Below are 11,012 nucleotides of genomic sequence, written 5' to 3' on the forward strand. Positions count from 1 at the left end.
ACCACAGCCTTCACTTTCTTGTTCTCTCTTCTTGCTTTGTGACTCAGCAGTGGGGGTGCAAGTGTGGTGACAGTGTCATTCCCACCTAAGCCATGGCAGAGAACGTGGACTACCACGTTGCATGCTGACACCCGGCTCGTGGGAACATACGTCTGGGAGGTCTGTGCAGGCACTGAGCCTGTAAACCTTTCTTTCCCTGTGTTTTGTGTCTGGAAGGAAGAAACACCAGCAGCTCTGACCTGGTAAGACTTTTGGGGAAGATGCAGCCACTCCTGCTCCTGTTGCCCTTTCTTCTGCCTCCCGGGCTGGGACAGGTGAGTGACAATCCCCATTCCTGAGGCTTGAGCCCATCCCACTAAATCCCCTGTAATCCTGACCCTTCTGGCCAGCTCAAATTTCTGAACCCCAGCTCCCATCCCCAGCCCAGACTACAAGTTCGATGCTGCATAGACACTCAGTACGGACAGATGGCAGGAAGGAAGGGTGTTCACTAAAAGCTTTCGTGGGTCTTATCTTCTCTCCTACAAACCGCAAAAGTGGGTAGCACATTTGTCAGAAAATGTGAAGCTACAAAACACAAGGACTTAAAATCCCTCACTCCGACCCAGGAAACGGCAGCTCAAGTGAACCCACTACAGGAAAGGAATTGTCAGGGCACCCAGCTTAATAACCAGGGAAATTTCTCAGTGCCCCTCACCCCTCACTCCTGCCCAGGAGAGGAGCCCAGGGTGCAATTGAGCAGAAGTAGCTACAGGACAGCACCCAAAGCTCTCCAGGTGCCTTGACTCTGCCCCAGGCCTCAAGCAGTCCATTTTCTGCCCCACCTCCCCTGCCTCCCAGGCCCTCAGCTGCTCCACTGTCTTTGGCAGTGGCCTCCCCCCATCCCTGTGGCCTTGACTCCCACCAGCACTATCCCCACCAAACCTCAGACAAAAGCCTATCGGAGGTCATTCACTCATGCAGCAAAAAAAACATTTACTCCGATCCTAGGTTGTGTGAGGCCCGAGGACGTGAGGATTTTAGAAAAGCCAGCTCCATATGCTCATGGGCAGGTTATTAGCAAATGGCACCAATCAGGACGTTAGCAGAGGCTCAGGTGGGTCAGGGAGACTCAGAGGGAGTAAGGGCTCTTCAGGGAGTCCCGTTCGCAATCTTTTGGGGCTCCACCATATGGAAGGCAGACACGGACTTTTCTATGGATGTGTCTGATGCAGGATGTGGAGAACAAGCACTGACCCCTTTCTCAACAGGGACTCTAAAGTCTGAGGTTCAGAAAAGTTTATCCCAATGCAATAAGAGCCTAGGGGACACTCCCCCGCTGTCTGCAATATGCTCTGAACCCACCTCAACTGCCAGCTTCCTGATCCTACCTCCTGACCAGAGCCGCTCCCATCACCCTCTCTCTCTGCCTTTTCTTTCAGAGGAGATCATCAGGGGCCATGAGGCCAAGCCCCACTCCCACGCCTACATGCTGTTTGTTCCTGGATAAGGACAGTTGGAAGAGGTGTGGCAGTGTCCTCGTGCAAAAGGACTTTGTTCTGATGACTGCTCACTGCAGAGGAAGGTGAGGGCAGCAGCCAGCCTACCCGTCCTGAGACCCCAGCAAGGACCCCAGCCTCTCCCTAGGAGCTGAGCCCAGGGAGCCTCTCCCTCACCCCAGGATCCTGGTAACTCAGGACCACAGAGCTTATCAAACAAGCCATCTTAGGAGCAGCACTAGGGTGATGAAAAGCAGAGAAATGTGGCAGGTACGTTTTGAGGCCAGTGGGTCAGAGGTGAGAGAAAGCGACAAGGTTGAGAAGCGAGGGCCCACACTGACCAAATAAAGCATCAGTGGACAATGAAAACTTGTGCTAAGGATCAAAATCCAAACTCAGAGTAATTTCACCATATTCCCTGAGAAAGCTCCCAGGAGCCCTGCCCTCATGTCATTGAGAAGCACAGAGAACAGAGTCACTCAGTCCCAGGACTATTGGTCACCTCAATTCCCCCTCAGCTGCAGCCCTGCCCTGGTGTCAACTGCATTTCCTGACTCCTAGGCTTTATCTACTATGACCCCACAATCCCCACATCCCTACTCTGCCCTCTGTGCAGTTGAATCAACATCACTCTGGGGGCCCACAACATCAAGAAGCAGGAGAGGACCCAGCAGGTGATCCCCGTGAGATATATCATCCCCCACCCAGACTATAATCCTAAGAACTCAATGACATCACGTTACTACAGGCAAGGACACCTCCCTGCTTCTCCTGCCCTCCTGGGAACAGATCATAACCCCTCTCACTACCACCCGTCCCTTTCCTCCCTCCCATCTGGCTGCCTGACCAGTCCCTGTGGCTTAGATGAGATGGGGGGTCAGTGCAGCCTCATTGTGGCCTCCAGGCCAGGAGGTCATTGGCTGAGCTGGACTCTTGCCTCTCCATCAGCTGGAGAGAAAAGCCATGCAGACTACAGCTGTGAGGTCCCTCAGCCTGCCGAGGGGCAAGGCCCAGGTGAAATCAGCACAGGCGTGCAGTGTGGCTGTCTGGGGGCAGGTTGCAATGGGCATGCACTCAGACACACTGCAGGAGGTAAGCTGATCATGCAGGAAAATCAAAAGTGGGAATTCCACTTATGCAATTTTTTTAAGTCTTTTTAAAACTTTTTATTTAATTTCAAGTATAGTCTATTAACAAAGTTGTGATAGTTTCAGGTGCACAGCAAAGTGATCCAGCCATACATATACTTGTATCCATTCTCCCCCAAACTCCCCTCCTATCCAGGCTGCCCAATAACATTGAGCGAGTTCCCTATGCTATACAGTAAGCCCTTGTTGGTTATGCAGTTTAAATATAACAGTGTGGAGACTTCCTAGGTGGTGCAGTGGTTAAGAATCCGCCTGGCAGTGCAGGGGACATGGGTTCAATCCCTGCCCCAGGACGATACCACATGCCGTGGAGCAACTAAGCCCATGTGCCACAACTATTGAGCCTGCGCTCTAGAGCCCATGAGCCACAACTATTAACCCCATGTGCTGCAACTACTGAAGCCCACGTGCCTAGAACCCATGCTCTGCAACAAGAGAAGTTACCACAATGAGGAGCCCGTGCACCACAATGAAGAGCAGCCCCCACTCTCCGCAACTAGAGAAAACCCGTGTGCAGCAACGAAGACCCAATGCAGCCAATAAGTAAACAAATAAAATTTTAAAAAATTAAAGAAAATCAGTAAATATAACAGTTTGTACATGTCAATCCCAAATGCTCTATCCCTTCCCCCCACCCTTCCCCCATGGTAACCATAAATTCTTTCTCTAAGACTGTATGTTTCGTATATAAGTTCATTTGTATCATTTCTTTTTACATTCTGCATATAAGGGATACAATTTGATTTCTCTCTTACCCTGACTTACTATCACATCTTCTTTACCCTTTCCTCTATCAATGGACATTTAGGTTGCTTCAACGCCTTGGCTATTCTAAACAGTGCTGCAATGAAAATTGGGGTGTATGTGTCCTTTCAGATCATGTTTTTCTCTGATTTATATGCCCAGGTGTGGGCATGCTGGGTCATATGGTAGCTCTATTTTTAGTTTATTAAGGAACCTCCATACTGTTCTTCATAGTGGTTGTACCAATTTACATTCCCACCAACAGTGTGGGACCCGTCACTCCACACCCTTCTCTCCACACCATCTCCAGCATTTACTGTTTGTGGACTTTTTGATGATAGCCATTCTGACCAATGAGAGGTGATACCTCATTGTAGTTTTGATTTACACTTCTCTAATAACTAGAGAGGTTGAACATCTTTTCATGTGTATCTTGGCCACCTGTATGTCTTCTTTGGAGAAATGTGTATTTGGGTCTTCTGCTCATTTTTTGATTGGGTTGTTTTGATGATATTAAGGCACATGAGCCGTTTGTAAATTTTGGAGACTAATCCCTTGTTGATCACATCATTTGCAAATATTTTCTCTGAATCTGTGGGTTGTCTTTTCATTGTGGTTATGGTTTCCTTTGCTCTGCAAAAGATTTTGAGTTTAATTAGTTCCCATTTATGTTTGTTTTTACTTCTATTACTCTGGGAGATGGATCAAAATAGATCTTGCTGTGATTTATATCAGAGTGTTCTTCCTATGTTTTCCTCTAAGAGTTTTATAGTGTCCAGTCTTACATTTAGGTCTTTAATCCATTTTGAGTTTATTTTTGTATATGGTGTTAGGGAGCATTCTAATTGCATTCTTTTACATGTAGCTGTCCAGTTTTCCCAGCACCACTTACTGAAGAGAATGTCTTTTCTCCATCATATATTCTTGCCTACTTTGTCATAGATTAGTTGACCACAGGTGCGAGGGTTTATCTCTGGACTTTCTATCCTGTTCCATTGATCTATATTTCTGTTTTTGTGCCAGTACTATATTGTCTTGATGACTGTAGCTGTGTAGTATGGTCTGAAGTCAGGGAGTCTGATTCCTCCAGCTCCAGTTTCTTTGTTTGTTTGTTTTTTCTCAAGATTGCTTTGGCTATTCGAGGTCTTTGGTGTCTCCATACAAATTTTAAGATTTTTTGGTCCAGGTCTGTAAAATATGCCATTGGTAACTTGATAGGGATTGCATTGACTCTAGATTGCTCTGGGTAGTATAGTCATTTTCACAATGTTGATTCTTCCAATCCAAGAACATGATAGATCTCTCCATCTGTTTGTGTCATTTTTGATTTCTTTCATCAGGGTCTTATAGTTTCCTGAGCATAGGTCTTTTACCTCCTTAGTTAGGTTTATTCTTAGGTATTTTATTCATTTTTTTGCAATGGTGAATGGGATTGTTTCCTAATTTCTCTTTCTGATCTTTTGTTGATAGTGTATAGGAAAGCAAGAGATTTCTATGCATTAATTGTGTATCCTGCAACTTTACCAAATTAATTGATGAGCTCTACTAGTTTTCTGGTGGCATATTTAGGATTTTCTATTTACAGTATCATGTCATCTGCAAACAGTGACAGTTTTACTTCTTCTTTTCTAATTTGTATTCCTTTCATTTCTTTTTCTTCTCTGATTGCCATAGCTAGGACTTCCACTACTATGTTGAATAATAGTGACCTGACCTTAGAGGAAATGCTTTCAGTTTTTCACTTCTGAATATGATGTTAGCTGTAGGTTTGTCATGGCCCTTATTATGTTGATTAGGTTCCCATCTATGCCTACTTTCTAGAGAGTTTTTGTCATAAACAGGTGTTAAATTTTGTCAAAAGCTTTTTCTATATCTATTGAGATGATCATATGGTTTTTATTCTTCAGTTTGTTGATGTGGTGTATCACACTGATTGATTCACATATACTGAGGAATCCTTGCATCCCTGGGATAAATCCCACTTGATCATGGTGTATAATCCTTTGAATGTGTTGGTGAATTCTGTTTGCTAGTATTTTGTTGAGGATTTTTGCTTCTATGTTCATCAGTGATATTGGCCTGTAATTGTCTCTCTTTTTTTGTGGTATATTTGTCTGGTTTTAGTACAAGGGTGATGGTGGCCTCATAGAATGAGTTTGGGAGTTTTCATTCCTCTGTAATTTTTTGGAACAGTTTCAGAAGGATAGGTGTTAGCTCTTCTCTAAATGTTTGTTAGAATTTGCCTGTGAAATCATCTGGTGCTGCTGGAAATTTTTAAATCACAGTTTCAATTTCAGTGCTTGTGATCGGTCTGTTCATATTTTCTATTTCTTCCTGGTTCAGTCTTGGAAGGTTGTACTTTTCTAAGAATCTGTCCATTTCTTCCAAGTTGTCCATTTTATTGGCATACCTAGTTCCTTGTAGTAGTCTCTTATGATCCTTTGTATTTCTGTGGTGTCAGTTGTAACCTCTCCTTTTTCATTTCTAATTGTATTGAGTCCTCTCCCTTTTTTTCTTGATGAGTCTAGCTAAAGGTTTATCAATTTTGTTCATATTTTCAAAGAACCAGGTTTTAGTTTCACTGATCTTTGCTGTTGTTTTCTTTGTCTCTATTTCATTTATTTCTGCTCTGATCTTTGTAATTTCTTTCCTTCTACTAACTTTAGGTTTTGTTTATTCTTCTTTCTCTAGTTGCTTTCTCTAGTGTAAGGTTAGTTTGAGATTTTTCTTGTTTCCTGAGGTAAGATTATATTGCTATAAACTTTCTTCTTAGAACTGCTTTTGCTGAACCCCATAGGTTTTGAATCATTGTGCTTTCATTTTCATTTGTCTCTAGGTATTTTTTGATTTCTTCTTTGATTTCTTCATGATCCATTGGTTGTTTAGTAGCATATTGTTTAGACACCATGTGTTTGTGTTTTATAGTTTTTTTTGTTGTAGTTGATTTCTAATCTCATAGCATTGTGGTTGGAAAAAAAAATGCTTGATACGATTTCAATTTTCTCAAATTTACAAAGACTCGCTTTGTGGCCCAGCATGTGGTCAACCCTGGAGAATGTTCTGTGTGCACTTGAGAAGAATGCGTATTCTGCTGCCTTCAGATGGAATGCTCTATAAATATCAATTAAGTCTATCTGGCCTAATGTGTCATTGAAGGACTGAGTTTCCTTATTGGTTTTCTGTCTGGATGATCTGTCCATTGATGAAAATGGGGTGTTAAAGTCCCGCACTATTATTGTCAATTTCTCCCTTCATGGCTGTTAGCATTTGCCTTACGTATTGAGGTGCTTCTATACTGGGTGCATATATATTTACAATTGTTATGCCTTCTTCCTGAATTGATCCCTTCATCATTATGTGGTGTCCTTCCTTGTCTCTTGTAATAGTCTTTATTTGAAAGTTTATTTTATCTGATATGAGCTTTCTTTCGATTTCCATTTTCATGGAATACCTTCTTCCATCCCAGAACTTTCAGTCTGTATGTGTCCCTAGGTCTGAGGTGGGTCCCTTACAGACAACACATATATGAGTCTTATTTTTGTATCCATTCAGCCAGTGTATGTCTTTTGGTTGGCACACTTAATCCATTAACATTTAAGGTAATTATTGCTATGTGTGTTCCTGTTGTCATTTTCTCAACGGTTTTGTGTTTGTTTTTGTAGGTCATTTTCCTTCCCTTCCTCTTCTGTTCTCTTTACTTGTGGTTTGATAACCATCTTTTGTGTTGTGTTCAGGTTGCTTTTTCTTTTTTGTGTGTGTATCTGTTGTAGTTTTTGGGTTTCCTGTTCCCATGAGGTTTTGATATAGCAGTTTATATACAAACAACGTTGTTTTAAGTTGCTAGTCTCTTTCCTGCCTAAAGGAGTTCCTCTAGCATTTGTTGCAAAACAGGTCTGGTGGTGCTGAATTCTCTTAGCTTTTGCTTGTCTGTTAAGCTTTTGATTTCCCCATCATTTCTGAATGAGAGCCTTGTTGGGTAGAGTTTTCTTGGTTGTAGGTTCTTCCCATTCATCACTTTAAATATATCATGCCACTCTCTTCTGGCTTGCAGGGTTTCTGCTGAGAAATCAGCTGATAACCTTACGGGAGTTTCCGCACATATTATTTGTCATTCTTCCCTTGTTGCTTTTAATACTTTTATTTGTGTTTAATTTTTGTCAATTTGATTACTATGTCTCTTGGTGTGTTCCTCCTTGGGTTTATTCTACCTGGGACTCTCTGTACTTCCTGGACTTGGGTGGCTATTTCCTTTCCCATGTTAGGGAATTTTTCAGCTGTTATCTCTTCCAATATTTTCTCGAGGACTTTCTTTCTTCTCCTTCTGGGACACCTATAATGTGAATGTTGGTGCATTTAATGTTGTCCCAGAGGTGTCTTAGGCTGTCTTCATTTCTTTTCATTCTTTTTTCTTTATTCTGTTCTGCAGCAGTGATTTCCACCATTCTGTCTTCTAGGTCACTTATCTATTCTTCCACCTCAGGTATTCTGCTATTGATTCCTTCTAGTGTATTTTTCATTTGCATTATTGTGTTGATCATTTCTGTTTGTTTGTTCTTTAGTTCTTGTAGGTCTTTGTTAAAGATTTCTTGCATCTTCTCAATCTTTGCCTCCATTCTTTTTCTGAGATCCTGGATCATCTTCACTGTCATTATCCTGAATTGTTTTTCCAGAAGGCTGCCTGTCTCCACTTCATTTAGTTGTTTTTCTGGGGTTTTATCTTATTCCTTCATCTGGTACAAAGTCCTCTGCCTTTTCATTTTGTCTGTCTTTCCGTGGTTGTGGTTTTTGCAGGCTGCAGGACTGTAGGTCTTCTTGCTTCTGCTGTCTGCCCTCTGGTGGATAAGGCTATCTAAGAGGCTTGTGCAGGCTCCCTGATGGGAGGGACTAGTGGTGGGTAGAGCTGGGTCTTGCTCTTGTGGACAGGGCTGCACTCAGTTAAGCTTTAATCTACTTGTCTGCTGATTGGTGGGGCTGTGTTCCCTCCTGGCTGGTTGTTTGGTCTGAGGCAGCCCAGCACTGGAGCCTACAGGCTGTTTGTGGAACTACTGGTGGCCTCTGGGTGGGCTCATGCCAATAATTACTTCCCAGAACTGCTGCTGCCAGTGTCCTTGTTCCCACAGTGAGCCACAGCTGCCACCCACATCTGCAGGAGACCCTACAACACTATTAGCCAAGTCTGGTTCAATCTCCTATGGGGTCACTGCTTCTTTCCCCTGGGTCCTAGTGTGCACAAGACTTTGTGTGTGTCCTCCAAGAGTGGAGTATCAGTTTCCTCCAGCCCTATGGAAATCCTGCAGTGAAATCCCACTGGCCTTCAAGGTCAGATTCACTAGGGATTCCTCCTCCCATTGCCAAGCCCAAGGCTGGGAAGCCTACTGTGGGGCTCAAAACCTTCACTTCAGTGGGAGAACTTCTGTGGTATAATTGTTCTCTAGTTTATGGGTGGCCCACCTGGCCATTATGGGATTTGATTTATCATAATTGCACTGCTTCTACCATCCCATTGTGGCTTCTCCTTTGTCTTTGGAGGTGGGGTATATTTTTTGGTGGGCTCCAGCTTCTTACTGTGGATAGCTGTTCAGCAGCTAGCTGTGATTCCAATATTCTCCCAAGAAGTGGTGAGCACACGTCCATCTACTCTACCATCTTGAAACAATCTCTCGTTAAGTGTTTGACATTGATTGAGTTACAGCCCACTTATATAATTAGTACAACAACGCAATTCAGCTGTGTGTGGGGGACCCAAAGAAAAAGAAACCTTCCTTTAAGTTTGGAATGACAACTTACTTTGCTTGGCTCTGAGGAGAGGGGTGTTTGGAGAAGATCTGGGACCTGGGACTCAAGCAGTATGGGACTGTCTTACCCTCTAGGAAGGGACCTTTCTCTCCTGAAAGAGAAGAGGGGAACAGCTGGAGCTGGGAGTGACTATGGCCTCTGTGAGCCTACAAAAGACCTATGGTGAATCCAAACCCGGTGCTTCTCCCAAGGGGGAATATACAACACACTGAGGCATAGGTGTTAGAAAACTGGGCCCCTGAGGGTGCGGGAGTTAAAACCAGGTGCCTCCTCAGAGCTGGGGCCCACCTTGCTCAATGAGCTCATCCTCCCTGATGAGTGGCAGCCCCACCCACCTGCCTCCATGTCCTTCAGCAGCAGCCTGGAGCCAGCAGTCCCACAGCATCTTGATAGGGGAAGGATCTAAGACCTGGGGGAGGAGAGGGGGCTGCCACCTGGGTGAAGTGAAGCAGTGACAATGTCCAGGGTCAGGGCTCAGCAGCCGAGGGGACCACGGGGGCCTGCCCTGCCCTCTGATCTCCTCCACGGAGGCCATGCAAGGTGGCCTCATCCAAGACACGGCTTGGGATGGCAGGGGGGCAGGATCAGGAGGAGCACTGGCTCAGTCCTTCCCTTTTTCTAGCCTCAGGAGAACGCTGGGGGCCCTTTCCTGTGTGACAAAGTGGCCCAGGGCATTGTCTCCTATGAACAAAAGAATGGGTCACCTCCACGAGCCTGCACCAAAGTCTCAAGTTTCCTGCTCTGGATAAAGAAAACCATGAAAAGTCTCTGATTGCAGGAACCAGACCTTCTTCCCTGCTGTGATCCAGAATCACACTGTGGGGGTTGAGGTTGCCAGAAGCTGAATAAATGTCTCTCCGCTGAGCAGGAAGGCCTGGTTTCTTCTTTATTCTTTCACCCTTACTCACAGGCACCCACTCGGTGCTTCAAAAGCCAATGACACAATTCTGCAGGTTTCTGCTTCCTCCTCTGCCCCCTCCCACCATCTCGTCCCCTAAACCCCATGCAAAGCTGTTACCCAGGTCCTGCTGACCCACACCTGTCTTTCAGGGCCTGCCCTCCTGCCAGGGCTAAAGCTGAGCACCATCAAGAGAAAACATGAACCTCTCTGGTCCTGGGGCTCAGGGTGAGCTTCTCAACTCCTGGTCCTGTGTTACATGGCAGGGAGGAGGGGATCACACCACGGGTCCTGGACACCAAGCAGGCACAGCATGGGGCTGCAGCTCCAGGACAGACCCCCACCCACTGGGGAAGGGAGGGGCCTTCCTGAACAGACATTTCCCTCTCACAGCCAGGGAAGCTGGCACAGAGCAGGGGTGGGTCCCTTGAGAAGCTCCTCGTGCTCACCTAGGCTGAGTGTCCTCCCTGCCCTCCTCCAAGCTCAGAGCCCAGCTCTGTCTCAGGCTCCTGGCTGCCCCTTGTCTGTCCCTGCTCACCACCACAAGCTCCTGTCCCCTCCAGACCTCTCCCTCATAGCCCTCCTTCCCAGGACATCCCGAGATCCATGGGGTTCCAGCAGGGCCTCACCAGTGAGATGCTACCTCAGTTCATGCCCTGGTAGAAAAGAGTATCGGAGGGACCAGGCCTCTGCGGGGCCCTTGAAGGGAGTCTCTCCAGAACCCCTGGTCCCATCTCTCACCTGGGCAGGGCCAGCTCAACCCCCCACATCCAGTTGTGTCCCCCACATGTTCAGGGTCCACTGGCCACCTCGTCACTCAGTATCCTGAATCCCTTTCAGCCTGTCCCTTTAGTCACTGCTGGGATCTAGGCTAAGGGTCCCTGCAGGTCCCCTGGGGCCTTTTAAGTTAGAAAGGACTCCTATCTCCAGCAGGACTGAAAAGCACAA

At 45.6% G+C, this 11,012-nt stretch overlaps 1 pseudogene; it reads left to right on the forward strand.

Moving 5' to 3' along the window:
* The first annotated feature begins 260 nt into the window (after positions 1–260).
* Positions 261–9,938, forward strand: LOC130845213 (granzyme B-like; annotated as a pseudogene).
* Positions 9,939–11,012: the final 1,074 nt, after the last annotated feature.

This window comes from Hippopotamus amphibius, chromosome 2 (genome assembly GCF_030028045.1).
Source record: "Hippopotamus amphibius kiboko isolate mHipAmp2 chromosome 2, mHipAmp2.hap2, whole genome shotgun sequence".
NCBI classification, from domain to species: domain Eukaryota; kingdom Metazoa; phylum Chordata; class Mammalia; order Artiodactyla; family Hippopotamidae; genus Hippopotamus; species Hippopotamus amphibius.